The 17,613-nt window shown below is 39.3% G+C and overlaps 1 pseudogene across 1 annotated transcript in view; it reads right to left on the bottom strand.

Annotated features, from left to right (window-relative positions):
- LOC149247575 (rhodanese-like domain-containing protein 4, chloroplastic) overlaps nt 1-17,613 on the bottom strand; it is a 155,130-nt pseudogene that overhangs the window by 99,862 nt on the left and 37,655 nt on the right. Inside the window, exons 4-6 of the transcript XR_016266631.1 lie at nt 4,016-4,090; nt 3,776-3,849; nt 3,497-3,577 (exon numbers count right to left, since the gene is read on the bottom strand). The product of XR_016266631.1 is annotated as a rhodanese-like domain-containing protein 4, chloroplastic (transcript). The remainder of the gene's footprint in view (nt 1-3,496; nt 3,578-3,775; nt 3,850-4,015; nt 4,091-17,613) is intronic.

Raw genomic sequence — 17,613 nt, 5'->3', positions numbered from 1 at the left:
TATAAAATGAATTCATTCCTTGAGCCAATAATAGGAGAATCGAATTCCATGAGGGAGGAGTTACTTGAGGAGAAGTGTAACTCATCCTAAGAATAGAGAGAGAGGTACACTTGTCTTAAGGAGTTACAATTCGAATTAGGAAAAGAGAGAGTTACACTTAGACATGAGAGAACATTTGGTGAGAGTTACAAATCGAATTGAATGAGGGAGTTAAAAGTGCATTTAATGAGGAGTTACATTTTTTCCATACATTGAATTAGTGAGGGAGAATTAAATTCTCTTAAGTGTGGAGTCACTATTTTATTCCAAGAGAAAGGTTTGATTTGCCAAGTAAGAGATTCTCAATTTAATTTACGTATTCCATGACATAATTCATTTTTATTAATCCATTAAAGGTGAATGAATTTAGACTATTTTATAAATAATAGTATCATAATAAAATAATACTAGTAAGGATAAAAATATTAATTCCTGACTTGTATCATCATGATTGATTTGATTTTAAAGTTGATTCCATATGTCGAGATCATCCTTGATCATTTAGACATGACTTTCTATTTTTGGAAAGTCACTTCCAAATTGAGATGTGACTTACTATTTTTTGGAAAGTCATATTAGAATTGTCAGAAATGAAATTTAATTATAGGTGGTTCAAACAAAATTGAAAGATATGATTTCTTCTAGGAGAAATTCATCCCTGAGCTGCCAAAGTTTAACAGAATAGGCGCTTTTACAAACACATAATTCAGGGAGGTTAAAAAACTTCCTAGATGAAATTATTTGACAAAATCAGAGGCTTACCTAGGTGTTGTTACATAATTAAATGGTCATACTAGCATCATACAATAGAACTTGCAGAAATTGGGTTTACAATGTCATAATCATGTTGACTGGTGACTTTGATCAATTTTGTACCCTGCTTCCTTGGACTGCTAACAAAATTGTGGATAACAAACCTAATTATGAGTTTCTTGCAATATATTTGTGGCCTATTTCTATTGTTCCTATAGCATCTCGGTGGGCTGCCTTGGTATATTCTATGGTGATTTTTCGATGACATTTCCTTTGGTATATCTTGTTGAACAGAGTTTCAATTACTTCAGTATTCTTAACTCAGACCTGGACTTGAAATTTTATCTAATCCTTAACTGTGGAGAACCTCAAGTCATAAACTCGGACTGTGGAGCACCTCGATTCGAAGGCACTGAAACTTGAACTGTGAAGGAATTTCTAAATAGGTTGTAACCCTAAGGAGAAGCTCGGACTCTGGAGGAATTTGGAATAAGTCTAGAATTTAACCTTGAACCTGTGACAAAGGAATTATAGACCTGTAGCATTTGTAGAAAAATTTGGACATGTGTTAATTACCAAATTCAGTGAAGACCTTTTAGAGCTCAGACCTGTGAGAATTGCTTGGAAATTTGGTGTCCCTTGTAAAGAAGTCTATTAAACATCGTGACAGAATTGAAATCTTGAGAGAACCTGGGGCATACCTTTGAACAAGACCTTGAAGAAGTGCTTGGAATTAAAATATAATTGAAGATCATTTGACCTGCACTTAAAAGTTTATTTGATCCATTACTGTGGAAAACCTCAAGTCATAAACTCAGACTGTGGAGCACCTTGATTTGGAGGCAGCAAAACTAGAACTATGAAGGAATTTCTAAATAGGTTGTAACCCTAAAAAGAAGCTCGGACTGTGGAGGAATTCAGAATAAGCCTAGCATCTAACCTCGAAACTGTGACAAAGGAATTACAGACCTGTAGCATTTGTAGAAAAATTTGGACCTGTGTTAATTACCAAATTCAGTGAAGACCTTTAAGAGCTCAGACCTGTAAGAATTGCTTGGCAATTTGGTGTCTCTTATAAAGAAGTTTATTAAACATCGTGACAGAATTGAAATCTTGAGAGAACCTAGGGCATACCTTTGAAGAAGACATTGAAGAAGTGCTTGGAGTTAAAATATAATTGAAGATCACTTGAAGCAGATTTGAATAGCACTGAAGAACACTTGAAAACTAATCTATTGTGTAGCTGGATTGTAGAAGGAAGTTTTGGAACTATGGGCAGACTTGTGGACTTCTCTTGTTGAAGACATCGTTAACCTATTCATGCATGATTAAAGCCCTCATGGAGTAACATTGGTGAAGACTGCTTGGGTAACATGAAGAGTCTTGGAGACACCTACTGGAGTTGTTGATGTTGACCTTCATCCTTGGAGCATAGTTGGAGAAGACCCCTTGCAACAGCCATTGATGATTTGAGAAGCAGTCCCCAGAGCATTGTTGAAATGACCTGAAAATCTTCTTTGAAGGACTTTTGAAGACTCACTTGTTGCCTTGATTGAAGACATTCCTGGAGACATGTTTTGAAGACCTTGTGAAAATGACACTCAAAACTTGTTGAAGATTGGTTTGGAAGTCTTGAGGAAGCAGTGAAATTATCTTGAAAATTGAAGCTGATTGAAAGGGTTGGAGCCCTAGAGGATTGGATTCCTCACACAAGGTTAAAGCCTTGTGGTTTCTAGGTCAAAGCCTGAATTATTGAGAGGATTGGAGTCCTCAAGAAGACCAAGTTGGAGCTTGGGTTTATACTACAAGTTGGAGCCTAGTTGAATTGAAGATTGGAGTCTTCATCTAGGGTTGGAGCCCTGAAGTATCATTGTACTTGATTTGTTGTAAAAAAAGGATTGGAGTCCTCATCATTCACATTAATAAAACTATTATTTTGTTATATATCTTGTCTTCTGTTGTTTACTAAGTGATATAAAACTGACATAAAATAACAATTGTAAAAGAAATACAAATTCACCCCCCCCCTTAGTATTTCCAACACCTTCCACATACTGGGACTCCTCCCATTGGTGAAAATCCTTAAAGAGTAGGGGGTTTTGGCTGTGGTGATAGTGGGCCATTACCCCATTGTTGTCTCTTGGTCTAGTTTAAGTCTACTAGGGCATCCCTCTCCTAGGCCTACTAGATTTTGTGGCAACATGACCTATTTTGATAAAAATAGCACTTTAAAGTTTAGTCTAAAATTAAAAGTTATTTTATGCAAAAAACGCTAAACATTAAGATAGGACAAACTATTTCAAAAAGGGTGACGTTTTAGTCAGTGTTCAATTTTAAATCAATTTTATATTATAAATACATGTTAATTTGCAAAACAAAATCATCTAAGTTTGAGTAAGATTCTTCCTTTTCTTGTCTTTTGTCTTGTGCTTGTATGCTCCAAAAGTGAAACAAGCAATACCTATACAAACACGCTAGTGACCTGACCACTCCAACTTTAAATACAATTAAATAAACATGTTGGTGACCTGCTAACAGGTCTGATTAGTTTCAAACGTAACTGGTTACAAGGCATCTTGTCTGCCTAACCTTTCATTCAGACTTATCTTTCCATTTATCAATAGGTGGAATACATAACATGCTGAGCACTTGTGCGTCAATAATTATGAAAACCCTAAAAGTCCAAAAGAAGAAAGAAACTGACCTTCAATTCATCAACAAGTTCTTTTGATGCAACCTTGGTATCTAAGAAATCCTGGATCTGTTGAAGTGTTTTCTTCCGGTCCTTGAAACCAACCAAAAAATACAAAAATATTCACAATTTTTGTATAAAAAAGATTTGATTTTGGAATCAACCTAGCTCATATGATAAAGAAACTGTATTGCAACTTAACAGATACTCTAACATGTATCACAAGTTCTTTTTACTTGCTTTATATGGAAATAAAAAACTGAGAATCCATGATAAGGTTTATGGACCAACTTCTGCAAATAAGAGTTTTTTACAAACACTTGAATCAGTGCAGCTGACCCCAAAAGCTGAAGAACTGTCTCTATCTGCATAAAATACATATTGCACATTTCATTTGCAATCAAGATACAGGACAGAACAGAATCCCATTAAAATAATGGCTTCCATCTGCTATTTAATTACAAGAAAAAACATACATAAGAAATACTAATCCAATTCTCAATGGTATGCCCATGGAAGGTAACACCCTACCTCTGAGAATGCCACTATACCAAATCCTGTTGCTGCTGCCACACCTACTGTAACAGGAACAAGGCTTGAGGTATCCTGCATATAAATATGATTTGATATTAAAGGCATGCCAACATTTCCTTATTTAACAAGATCAAATAAGAAAAAATTCAGATCAAGAAAGAAAAATTAATTCAGCAAGATCAATAACAAATAAATTAACTTAAATAAGAAAGAACTGTCATTGCTTAACAAGATCAAATAAGAAAGCAGTATTCAACAAAACTGCTACTCTATAAAAATATTATTAAACACGTGACAACGTCATGAAATCCCATGGGAGGCTTTTAAATCAATGAAAACATGGTCCAAAAATGAGTGACAAAACAATAACAAAAGGGACAGGTCACAGATCGAGTGTATACGAATCCCCTGCTAAGCTTGGCCCATATCAATTGTCCTGAATTCCAAGATCCAAGCTCCCTTAATGCACTCCATGCATAGACTGAAAATCCCATGCTTATTGTTATGTCAAATAAACAGTGAACAAGTGAAGTATATGCTGCTGTAAATTATATTCCAGTTTCAACCCTAAGGCTAAAAGTTCACATCAAATAGATGTACAAAGCATTGGACATCTACGAGGGCATTGAGCCCTAGGTAGCATGAAAACACTTGGCAGCTTGCATGGAAGCTTGTGCTCGACTCTCGAGGAAAATTGGGTTGAGGAGTGATCATATAGGGTATGGTGGACACAGAGGTACACATGGCTCAAGAGGGAGTGTTGGAGCATTGGAGGCTTTTTGATGAGCAGCTTGGACACTTCTTGCAGAGAACTCACCTTAGGACTCTTTCTTGATGGACATGCATACCTTGGATCTTGATACGTAACACTTAGAATTGGAGCACTTCCCATGTGGTTCTATCTTGTGTTTAATTAGATTGTTTCTTGTGGCCATGGTCCACTTTATTGTTGCTGGTCTCACTCACCTCTCATATATATAAATAGAGGAGACACTTTTGGATCATCATTATATTAACTTGTCTCTTTCACCTGTACTCTTATTTGTTGTATTTTTATCACTTTGACTTGAATGGTAGGGCTCTTGAGGAGAATCAGGAAGAAGACTAGGGTAATGGTTTGCCCAAACTATACAAGGAATCTAGGGTTTGGAAGAAACCATAGAGAAGCAAAGGGATCACTTAGTCTTCGAGTTTTTGTGAGAGAATAATACTAGGGCCTTGTGGCATTTGGAAACACTATTGCTAATTGGAGTGCTTGATGTGATGAATATAGTGGGAAACTATCTTGCTTTCTCTTGTATTCTTGTGCAATGCAAGTACCAAAGAGGACTTGCCTTTGTGTATGCAAGCTTGTTGTGGATTTTTGATGGAGTGACCAACTTTGCTTGAGAGTGATTTCTCTCTAGGAGGAATCGGTAGCTAGCATTTCTAATGGTTTCTCAAGCTAAAGTTTGGAGAGCAAGACTTGTACCAATTTGTATCAAGCTATTGGTGTGCACTTGTAATTTCATCTTATACATGTGAAGCATACTTTGCTGCCAGAACTTCATGTGCTTGCAGGTTTGATTCTCATCCTATGCTCTCATGTTTCTAGTGTTTGTTATGCATACTTATTTGACATGGCATTGCACAGAGTTTGTTAAGTGATTTGACAAACACATAGAAGCTAAAGGGGGCAGATTTATGGCTGTAATAAATCTGTTGTAAAAAGTGTTTTCAGATCTGTTATATGCTTGGCAAGTGTACCTTAAGTGCTGGAAGCATCATTCCATTGAAGTATACTTATTCGGTACTTATTTTCTTGGGCTGCCTTGTGGATTGGATTGAAAGAAGTGATGTATATGCTACCGTAAAAATTTCAAATTCAGCCCCATTACCACTCATAATGCACGAGTTGTGCCATGTTGAAGACCCTATTCAGTAGTTTGTATTGAGGATTTTTGGGTTGATGGCCATTGTTTCCAGCTTTGATTCCTATTTTCTTATTGAGCATCATCTTTTGGAGGCATCAATACATATTTGAAGAAATGTTGGCATGTTTATTTTTTTTTACCTAGAAACCTTCATTCACATAGTTTCATGCACAATTGTTCACTTGAGGGGACTTCTCACATATTCCTAGGTGCATTCACATAATTGGAGGCATGCCACATCATAAAGACAGGTATTTGAGGAGTACCTTGCATATTTGGCCCACATATTGGACATCATTTTGCCATCTCACATATTTTGTGATCCAAGATTTGCAAAATGCTAGTTGTCATGACCCTCTTTGACCACCATTCATACATTCTTTGGAGCAGCATTTCACATGTGGAGAGTTTTTTGGAGTTATTATTACACTCACAAGTGCCTTAGCACATTGTTCTAGAGGAATTCTCTTCCACGAAGAGGTTCCAAGGGTTGGTTTAGCATGTTTGGAGTTTATGTGTATTTCTTCAAGGGTGCTCTTTTGGAGGATGCACATGACGCTGTCATTTGGTTTACATGGTCAAACAAGCACATTCTAGGGAGACATTTTGCATGAGGAGAGCACAAGTGGCACCCCATTGTTTTGTCCTATATTATATTGTTATGTATTTTTACTTGTCATTTTGAATTGGTTAGGAGATCCATTATTTTTATTATTGCTTAGAAAGATCATGGATCTAGAACTTGTTTATTATTATTTTATTGTTGAGAGTTTTGAGCAGATTTCTATATAAAAAGAAGCTCCTCTTGTAATGGTTCGTGAAACTTTCAATAAAATACTCTTGTGCTAGCTTTGAAGATCTTGTGAAGGAAATTACGTTTAAGGGTTATTTTGCATGTGAGGTTCCTCATTTCCATCCATATTGTTGTTGTTCTTATTCCTCGAAATTCATCTAAAATTCTGCTACAGAGAACTTCACATAAAAGACAGTTTTCCATTGGAGAAGAGCTTTGGTTGAGGTGTTTCTTATTCAATTCTCCTCTTATCTCTTTTGCGATTAAATTAGATATTTTGCTGCTGCCATTTCAGTGAAAGTCATGGCAGAATTTTAGTTTATGGTAAAGGTATCCTTTGTAGTAACAATCATGTAAAACATGAGCACCTTTAGAAGGTCCCTCCAAATAATTTTCTGCATTTAGAAAACAGCATTCATTGGTTGATAATAGCAACTTGTAACAGCATTATAATTCCTTTCCATCCATCTTTACAAATCCTCTAAATACCCCCTAGATTCCATTTGCCTTAATAAGATGTTTGGCACTAGTCTATTCTTGCAACCACTCAAAAATATAGTTTCAAAATCATCTATTGCCATTTTGCTATGTCTGAAATTAACACTAGCTTAAAAGGGCTGATTTACTAATCCTAAACTTAGGGAAAACTGTGAAAAATCCTTGAAATGCAGCTACTGGAATTTATTCTCCTAACTGATTAATTATGCAATTTATTTGTTACGGCAAATAATGAATAAATCACACTGCAATTCTTCACAATAAAATTATGTTGTGGAAAATAAACTGGAACTGAGAAAATAGATGCGCACACACAATAAAAATGACACCATATTTTTGGACAAAAGTCCCCGGAAAAAACCCAACTGGGAAAATCGGTGCAACAAATGAGGGTTTATTTTATTATACAGCAGCAAAATCTGAGTAAAATATATGGATGACTCACTGGCAATCCTCCAACAAAATAATCTAACCAAAAATATTTTGGAGAAAATTTCTCCCTTCTGCAAATTATCTCGGCCTCCCTCTGGCCTGCTCGAACCACACTGAGAAACTCGACCTCTAGGAATTTGCACTGCCTAGCCTGGGAAAATTGTATAGCCTGCTAGTTGGCTCCAAATGAGTCGTCCTGCCTCCCTCTTCCACTGGAAGAAATTCACTTGGCCTTCTGGAGCTCGATCTAACCTCCGACAACACTGCAAACCCTCTTCCGGCAACTCGCCTAGCTATTTGACCTTCCTACAGAAATATTTCGGCCTCCCTGCTCTGCTGCTAGGAATCTCTACTGGAATACTCTACTGCTACTCCATCTATCTCACTCCTGCTTTCCTTCTAGCTCAAACTCTTCTTCCCTGCTCGATCTCTGCAGCTAAATAGCTCGATATGCCAAGGAACTCGCTCTCCCTATCTCCATCCCCATTGACCTGCTCTTATAATCTCCAATTGGTGAATCAAAGGCCATGATTAGATCTCCATCAACGGCTAAGATCATCTCAAACTCAATTATATGAGCTTTTAGAGCATTCTTACCTTTCCTTAATTAATTACTATTAATTAACCATTTTTCCTAAGTTAGACTTAGGACAAATTTAAATAATGGTTAATTAATTTAATAAAGGCATTTTGCAAGCTTATCTCGTTAAACCTTTTATGGGTTTTGAAGATTTCGTGTTCTTAGCCTCTCTTGCACAAAGTGAAAGTAGAACACTTATCTGATGCTACAAAAACTAAAACCCCTCTTAGTGAGGAAGGTGTTCCTTTGTCTTTCTCTTAACATTTTCCCCATGTCATTGATGTCTGACATCTATAACAACCTGTCATTTTCCACCAAGCTACTGCGCATACTCTAATTCATCTGCTAACTCTATAACTGAACCATCCTGCATCTGCGTTGTTGCTGACACTAGACTGTGTCATCCTGCACTACAAAGAATGCTACTTTGCATTGCAATTGATCTCATGTTGTTGCTACTGCTGCAACTGAGAACTAAATCCCAACAACTCACTCTGCAACTATCCACCGAGTCTCTGACCGCAACTAGTTCTGCTTTGTCTACTGAGTAACTGTCTGCACCAAACTATCATTGCACCCCTTAGTAACTGACTGCTACTAGCTCTGCCACTGTTCCTTAGAATCTAACTGCGCCTGCTAATTAATACAATCCAACTGCTACTAAACACTGCGGGCCCCTATAGCAAGGGTATTGATGCATGAGGAAACACTTGTCAGATGTTGTCCTCCTTGGACCCTGCCCAAATCTCTGCAACTCTGGGGACTAGATTTCAAGGACTCCCTACCTCTCTCCTTGAGGTATTGCTGCATGTGAAAATTCCTTGAAATGCAGCAACTGGAATTAATTCTCCTAACTAATTAATAGTTTATTAATTTTCTGATTAATATTGAATTAATCACACATCAATTTCTTCACCAAATAAAATAAACATTGTGGAAATAAAAAATGTTGGAAATTGAGAAATGCTAGCACACACACATAAAATATGAAACAATTATTTTTGGACAATTGTCCCCGGAAAAACCCAATGTGGGAAAACCGGTGCAACAGTTGAGGGTTTTTATTATTATGCAACAGTGAAATTTTGAGTAAAATAAATTGACGCCAAACTCGCATTTCTATCTAAGAGAAATACTAGCAAAATTTGTTGAGGAAAATTACCCTCCTCTCTAAGCAATCCTGGCAACTGACTCCCTCTGAAAGGCTAGTCATCCAACCCCTGCGCAGACCCTCCTACGCTGGCCTCCACACATGTGGCTAACAAACCCTCTCAAACCAAGCCATCCTGCCAATTGCTGCTCTGGAAACGATCCTCCTGGCCTTCTGGAAGACTTTTCCAACCTCTTGATGCTAAATCGAACTTCCCCACATCGAAATCGAATTGCTCCTCTTGAGGCACTGTGCAGCCCTTGCACAACCTCCTGGAGAATAAACTCATCCTCCTCTCCTGACTCTCCAAACTGGAATCCTCCTCCAAAATCATTGTCTCTTCCCCTCTGCATCCCTTCTGGCTCAAACTCTCTTCCTCTGCTCGACCTTTGAAGTTGGATAGCTCGACCTGCCAAGGAACTCACACTACTGGCTCTCACTCTATGTGTTTCTCCATCTACCCATCGACCTCTTCTTATAATCTCCAGTTGGGACTCCAACAACCAAGATTAAAACTTAATCGATGGCTGAGATCATCTCCAAGTCGATCTGTGTGAGTTTCTAGAGAATTCTCACCTTTCTCAATTAATTACTATTAATTAACCAATTTTCCTAAGTTAGACTTAGGAAAAATTTAAATGATGGTCAATTAATTTAATTGAGCTATCTCTAGGTGGAATTTCCAAAAACGATTTATGGGTTTTGGAGAACTCCTGTGTTTTAGCCTCTCCACGAAGTTTGAGACTAGAACACCATCCAATGCTACAAAAAATAACACTACATATAGGGAAAATTTGTCCTCCAATCTAGTGGACAAATCATCTATATCTGTAGAAGTTGTTGTCTGTTTCTCCCCCTTCTTGTCCTTCTTCTTGGACACTGGGTACTGTAGTGACTGAACTCACCACACTAAAGCATTTGATCTTTGACAAATCTTTCTTCTTCTTTTCTCCTCCCTTTGTGCCTTGTCCCTGACTAGGACCTTTCTTCACTTTCCCTTTAGATGCAAGGGCTACATTCTCTTCATTTTTCACATTCATCGGTCCTTTGCTATTGTCGTTGCTAATATTACCCTTGACAAGAGCATGCCTCATCTCTTCTTGAGTGAAATCACCCCACAACTGATCCCAACTAAGTAATTGATCTCATCCAGTGATACCCTGAACTAATCTTTCCCACTCCTTGGTTAAACCATTAAGAGTTGTACGCACTAGCTCACTGTTGGGAGGTGTCTCTCCAACCGCTGCAAGCTCATCTCGAATAGTCTGAATTCTATTGAGATAAGGAGTCACTCCCTCACCCTTCTGCATCCTAGTAGTCCTAAGCTTCTCCTTCAAAAACATATTTTGGTTCTCGGAAGGATCCTGGAAAAGCTTTGCAACGACATCCCACATCTCTTTGGCAATATTCTTGCCAAATAGATGTGGTACTATATGATCTCGAACTTCATCAAGGATCATCCTTTTCGCCTTAACCATCTCCTTATTGTAGTTCTCTAGTTGTTGTTGATTTGTAGGTACGACTCCAACATTCTCTACATACGTCTTCAAACCATACTCATCTAGAAGGAAAGTCATTTTGGCTTTCTAGACACAATAATTAGAGGCTCCTTCAAGCCTATCCTGATCTCGAAGTCATGCTGAGGCCATCTCTGCGAAAAGCTCAAAACTAAGAAAATAACAGGAATCTCCTCCCTTTCCTGCTCCGCCTCTCTCTGCTACTCGTACTCCCTTCTGAAATGCACAAATCTGCAGCTAATTGCCTCCTCTCTGGTATCTACTCTCCCTGCTACCTCAACTAGGCAACTCGCTCAACCTTCCGGAAGTCCTTCTCTGGAATTTGGTACACAATCTGTTGTCCCTGAAGCTCACATTGTGAAAATTTCAACTATTCCAGCAACAGAAATTAATTCTTCTAACTGTAAAATTAATTATGTATTTTATTGCTACGGAAACAATGAATTAATCATACTGCAATCTTCACAAATAAAATACTTTGGAAAATAAAAGCGTTGGAAACTGAGAAATGTTAGCACACACACACACATAAAAATTACACTGCTATTTTTCGACAAAAGTCCCCGGAAAAACCCAATGTGGGAAAATCAGTTGTAGCAGCTGAGGGTTTATATTATTATTTGCCACAGAAAATCTGAGTACAATAATTTAGATGCCAAAATGGCAATCCAATCTGAGAAAACTGGAAAAATTATTGTGAGAATTTTTCCTCATCCCATAGCTGATTTCAGCTCCAAAAATTGGCCCCTCAACAACTCGCACTTCCTTTTGCGCAGTGCTTATGCAGGCCTTACTGCCACTGCCTCTGGAAACTCTTGAAACCTGCAACTCTTCTTCTCTCTAGCTCTGGAACTAATTCGTTGGCCCCTCTGATCAAAATCCCGACTACCAGCTATTGAATCAACTGCTCCTCCAACTAGATCGAACTACTCTGTTCTTGCTACCTACACAGTACTTGCGCAGACCCTCTGCACATTACTCGCACTCCCTCAATCTGACTCTCCAGAACTGGAAAATCTTCCTCCGGATACTGTTGACTTCTCCTGCCACCTGCTACTCACCCACTGACTCAACCTCCACTATTGAATCACTCTTGCCACTGGGAATTTGACCTGCCTGAGCAACTAAGTATCTGCACTTTTATGTCCTCCATCTACCCATCGACATCTTCATATAATCTCTAGTTGGGACTCCAACGGCTAAGATTAAAATTAATCAATGACTGAGATCATTTCCAAGTTGATCCGTGTGAGTTTCTAGAGAATTATCACCTTTCTCAATTAATTACTATTAATTAACCATTTTTCCTAAGTTAGACTTAGGAAATTTTTAATTATGGTAAATTAATTTAATTGAGCGATCTCTAGGTGGAATTTCAAAGAAACAATTTCTGGGTTTTGTAGAACTCATGTGTTTTAGCCTCTCCAAAAATTCTTGAGACTAGAACACCATCTGATGCTACAAAAACTAACACTCCCTCTTAGCAAGAAAGGAGAAAGGTGTTCTCTCCAACTAGTGTTGCACAACTGCACAACATCCTGTCTCTGCAACATCCTCCAACCACATTGCTGATGTCTAACAACTATAGTTGTCCGTCACCGTCCACCTGCTACTGCGCTTGCTCTGATTCATCTTCCACTAACTATAGCTGAACCAAACAGCTACATTTTTGTTGCTGGTGACACTGCACTGTACATCCTGTACTGCTGCCAATTATGCACTGCAACTCAATTCCCTCTCAACCATTGTTGTTGCTACTGCAACTGAGAAGCATCCAAAATATTTTGTCCCTATTACTGAAACAGGTTCTCCACCATACCCATTTTGAAATAAACGAACTTAGCTCTCCCTAGAGCTTTCGTGAGTATATCTACAACCTGCTCATCTATGGAAACATATTGTAGTTGGACCACCCCACGTTGCTCACAATCTCTGATGAAATGACATCGAATATCTATGTGTTTTGACCTATCGTGAAACACTGGATTCTCAAAGAGTTTGATGCAACTTTGATTATCACAATAGACACTAGTCGCCTCCATCATCTGCGTAAACAAGCTTACCAATAACTTTTGAAGTCATATATCTTCGCACATACTTGTGCTAGATTCCATATACTCTACCTCTATAAAAGCTCAGTGCTACTGACTTCTGCTTCCTACTACAGCAAGAAACCATCCTTGATCCGATGTTGAAGCAGTACCCAGAGGTACTTTTCCTGTCCACTAAACTGCTTGCCCAATCTGCATCTATGAACCCACATAGTCTGACGTCATCCCCTCGAGTATATTTCAACCCATACTCTATTGTGCCGCACACATACCTCAAAATGTGTCTCGTTGTTGTCCAATGTACCTTCTTCGATTCTACCATAAACTGACTAAGGGTATTGACTGCGAAGCAGATATCTGGCCTAGTGTTGACCAGATACATGAGAGAGTCGATGAGCTGTCTATACAAGGTGGGGCCAACATCCATGTCATCCAATGCGTCTATTTTCTCCTAGTTGGTGATCATGGGCGTAGACATGCATCTACAATCCTGCATTTTGAATCTCTTCAGAATATCTGTGGCATACCTCCCTTGACCAAGGAATATCTCCTCGTCCTTTTGTCATACTTCCAATCCTAGGAAATAGTGCATCAACCCCAAATCCTTCATATCAAACTCTGCTTCCAGGTTCCTCTTGCAATCCTCTATAAGCCCTGATGACCCTGTCAAGAAGAGATCATCCGCATACAACACTAGGATGAGTGGCTCATCCTCTACCATCAAATAGTAAAGGATCTGAGTCACTCTTGACAAATCCCATTTGTTGCAAGTAGTTGTCAATCCGACCATACCATGCCCTGGGAGCCTGCTTGAGCCTATATAGAGCTTTCTTGAGCCTGCACACATGAGTGTGCCTCTCATGAGTCTCGAAGCCCTTTGGTTGTTCTATGTACACCTCCTCCTCTATCACCCCGTTCAAGAATGTTATCTTGATGGCCATCTAGTGAATTTGCCACCCCATCTGAGTTGCTAGGGATATAACTGACCGAATAGAAGTATATCTGGCAACTGGGGTGAAGGTATCCTCATAATCTATCCCTTCTTTCTGGGCATACCCCTTTGCCATGAATCTAGCCTTGTACTTCTCCACGTTGTCATTTGCAGCGTACTTGATCTTGTAGATCCACCGAGAACCTACAACTGACCTGTCCTCAGGTCTCAGCACCACCTCCCAAATATCATTCGTCATGATAGAGTTGTACTCCTATACCATGGCACCTACCCACACCTGATCTTGTGCAGCTTCCTAAAAGCTGGAAGGTTCTGCAACTTAAGCCACCAATGCTTAGTACCTGTCAAGTTGTCTACGCTCACTCTTGTTCGCCCTAGGAACTCCAATGAACTTTGCATCTCTCAATGTCTGACAAACTTCTCCACTAGTTCGACCACTAGTGGTGGGAGGTTCAACCAACTCCTCATTCTATCTCTGATGCTCCATCTACTGTGATCTCACTGGATCCCCTAAGGAAATGCTAATACTGGTCACTGTACTGGATCCCTGTCACTGTCCCACTCGCTGCCCCTATTGTTGGACCAATGGATCTTTCGCTGGTTGATTCTGATCACCTGTAGGCATCTCACGAGATCTCTTGAAAGCTCGGTCCTCCATGAACTTTACGTCCCGTCTCACTACAATCTTCCTATTGCTAGGAATGTAGATCCTGTATGCCTTTGAGGTTTCGCTATACCCAACGAGGAACCCCTTCTCTGCAGTCTGATCCAATTTGGTGCACTTCTCATCTGGCACATGGAAATAAGCAATGTTGTCGAAGATCCTGAAGTGACTAACTTTTGGCTTCTTCCTTGTGAAGACTCCTTCTGGCGTTTTCTTCCCCAATGCCCTATGAGGAGTCTTGTTCTAAATATACATTGTTGTGTTACATGTATCTGCCCATAGAAACCTAGACAAATCCTAGTCATATATCATTGCTTTTGCATCCCCAAGTATAGTTTTGTTTTTCCACTTTGCTACCCCATTTTGTTGTGGATTGTATGGAGTTGTCCTATTACAACCCCAGGTTAAAAGTTCATGTAATAAAGTTAATAAAGGAAAAAGAATAAGACCAAGGTCATGGGACAAGTATTCCAAGTTGAATGCTGGAAAAAACATCCTATTGGGTGCCATTTTCGATTTTTTATGGCTAAGGAAATTGGCAAAAGAAAAGAGGCATTATTTGGCATTTTATTTATGAAAATAAAGGGAAACAAGAGAAAAGGGAGATGAAAGGTCACAGGTTTGCATGACAGGGAAATTGAAGGAAAAATAGAGGAAAATGAAGAAATAGAGGCCTCAATGATAAAAAGGCTTTTGAGGATCAGTTCACAGTTGTTTGTCAGTTTGGCTTTGGAATTAGTTTCAAAGAGAGAAGAGCACCAAGAGGAGAAAGAAAGCAAAGGAAGAACAAGGAAAGAAAAGGACAAGCAAGGAAAGTTGGATCAAGCAGCTTCAGTAGGAGGATTTTGCAGGTAACAGGTTGAATGTGTCATTTCCTAGTTGATGTGTGAATGCATGGTACATGCATTGATTTACTTGGTTCACTTGTTGTCATTAGCATGGGTTTTGGCGGGTTTGACAATTTTTTCAGCCTTGTCTTGGATAGCCATGGTGTGATAGGATTCTTTTCACGGTTGAGCTTTGGATTGCTAGAAGGTTTTGCAACTAGGTGAGATGATCTCAGGAAAATTCCCAAGGGTTGGGGGTGGAGGTGGTTTAATCTCTGGGAAGCCCTCAACAGGTGGGTGGAGACAGGAAAATTCCTCAAGGTAATGGTGAAGAAACTCTGAGGCATCCAAGCTTGTTTTGGGCATTGTGATCTCTTGACCAGTTTTGGCGAGATTGCGGTAGCCTAAGGGTGGAGGTGGTTTAATCTCCAAGAAGCCCTAGTTGTTTATGTCTTGAGATCCCACATTCATGCTTGGAATATGGCATGAGGGTGATTGGCTGAAAGAAAGATTTGGTTCAGCCCAATCTATGGTCGAGTGGTACGTGGAAGTCCCTGACTTGGTTGGCTTTTGCATAAGTTAATAAGAGCTATTTTCTTATTGTGATTTATGAGCACTTGTACTTGTTATTATGATGATATGATGGATGTTTTGTCATAGTTAATAGTCTGGTTATATGTCGGTTGTAAGCATTTTAAATGTGCTCTAGCTATGTGTTGTTCAGGATTTGATAAGTATTTGATGGTTAATGAATGCATGGGCTAACAAATGTTATTGCAACTATTATGAGAGGGAATTAGACCTTCTTGGTGATTCTCATATAAGTTTCAGACTCCTATATTCAGATATGCATTCATGACCTGTAGATTACATGTTCACCATATGTTTGACAAAATGAATATCATGGTTAGGCCTGGTTAGGTCAAGTCCTTGTTCAAGTTTTGTATGATTAGAATTGTCTTCATGTCATTTATTATTCTGGAAATTCTCAAGAAGTTTTGGGCAGTGGTATGGAGGCTTGCCAAGTATTTTGGCTCAGATCTCGGAACCGCACCCTCTGAACTGAGAATTTTGGGTGACAATTGCACTCAGGCAGGCTTGTGCATGCGGTTGGAGGGTCATAACTGCACCCTTGCAGGCTTGTACAGGCGCTTGGGAGTCTAAGTCAAAAGATATCCATCTCAGGGTTTGGTCACTTGGGGTGGTTCTTTGGCCCCTGTGTGTCCTGTAAGCTCTATAGGATGTTAGGTTGTGGTCAATAAGTCTCGGTCGTCGGCCCCACTTCCAAAACTGAAGCTTGGAGGTGGAGTCATGTCATAGTAACTCTTCATCTCATGTTTACCCTGGTAGGCCAGTGAAACTGGGTGAATGTGGAGTGGGGTCGTTATATGTCCACTCTCTTCTGATGCCTTCCTTCGCACAAAAATCTGTGAAGTCTTTATCAATATACTCTCCACCATTATCTGAGCGAAGCACCTTAATCTTCTTCCCTGTCACTTTCTCTACGAGAGCCTTAAACTCCCTAAAATGATTGAAGACCTCATCCTTTGGCTTCAAGAAGTAGATCCAGGTTTTCCTGGAATGGTCAGCAATAAAGGTGACGAAGTATTCAGCCCCACTGAGAGCTCTAGTGGACACCGGACCACAAATGTCTGAGTGTATAATTCCTAACACGCCATCTGCTTTGCTACCACTTCTTGGGAATGATACCTTATCATATTTCCCAAGCACACACCCTCTGCAAACATCATCGTGTTCCATTCCAAGTTTTGGAACCCCTATTACTATCTCCTTGAGCATCTTGAGTGCTCCATGGTGTAAATGTCCCATTCTCCTATATTGTCTCTCTCTCTTGAATCAATCCTAGTGAGATTATCTCATACCTTATCTATAGCATATCTATCATAGAATTGATTTCTATCCCTCTTATCGAGACTCCTATCATCGGTGAAAATCTGTAAATAGTAGGGGGTTTTGGCTGAGGTGACGTTGGGCCCTTAAACCATTGTTGTCCAATTGTCTGGTTTATACCTTGTAGGGTTTCCCTCTCCAAGGCCTGCTTGATTTTACGACAACAATTCCCTTTGATGCTAATATTTTTTATTGCAAGGTTGTGGTTAGTGTGACACAGGTTACCAAGAGGCTTTGGAGTTTGGGATGTTTTTGGCTAAACTAGCCACCTCCAAGCATGTCAAGGGACCCACAGCTCAGTTTCACC

This window comes from Pinus tabuliformis, chromosome 7, assembly GCF_031772625.1.
Source record: "Pinus tabuliformis cultivar Carrire ecotype Pingquan chromosome 7, CPIR1, whole genome shotgun sequence".
Classification (NCBI taxonomy): Eukaryota; Viridiplantae; Streptophyta; class Pinopsida; order Pinales; family Pinaceae; genus Pinus; species Pinus tabuliformis.
This window is presented reverse-complemented; position numbering and strand designations above follow the sequence as displayed.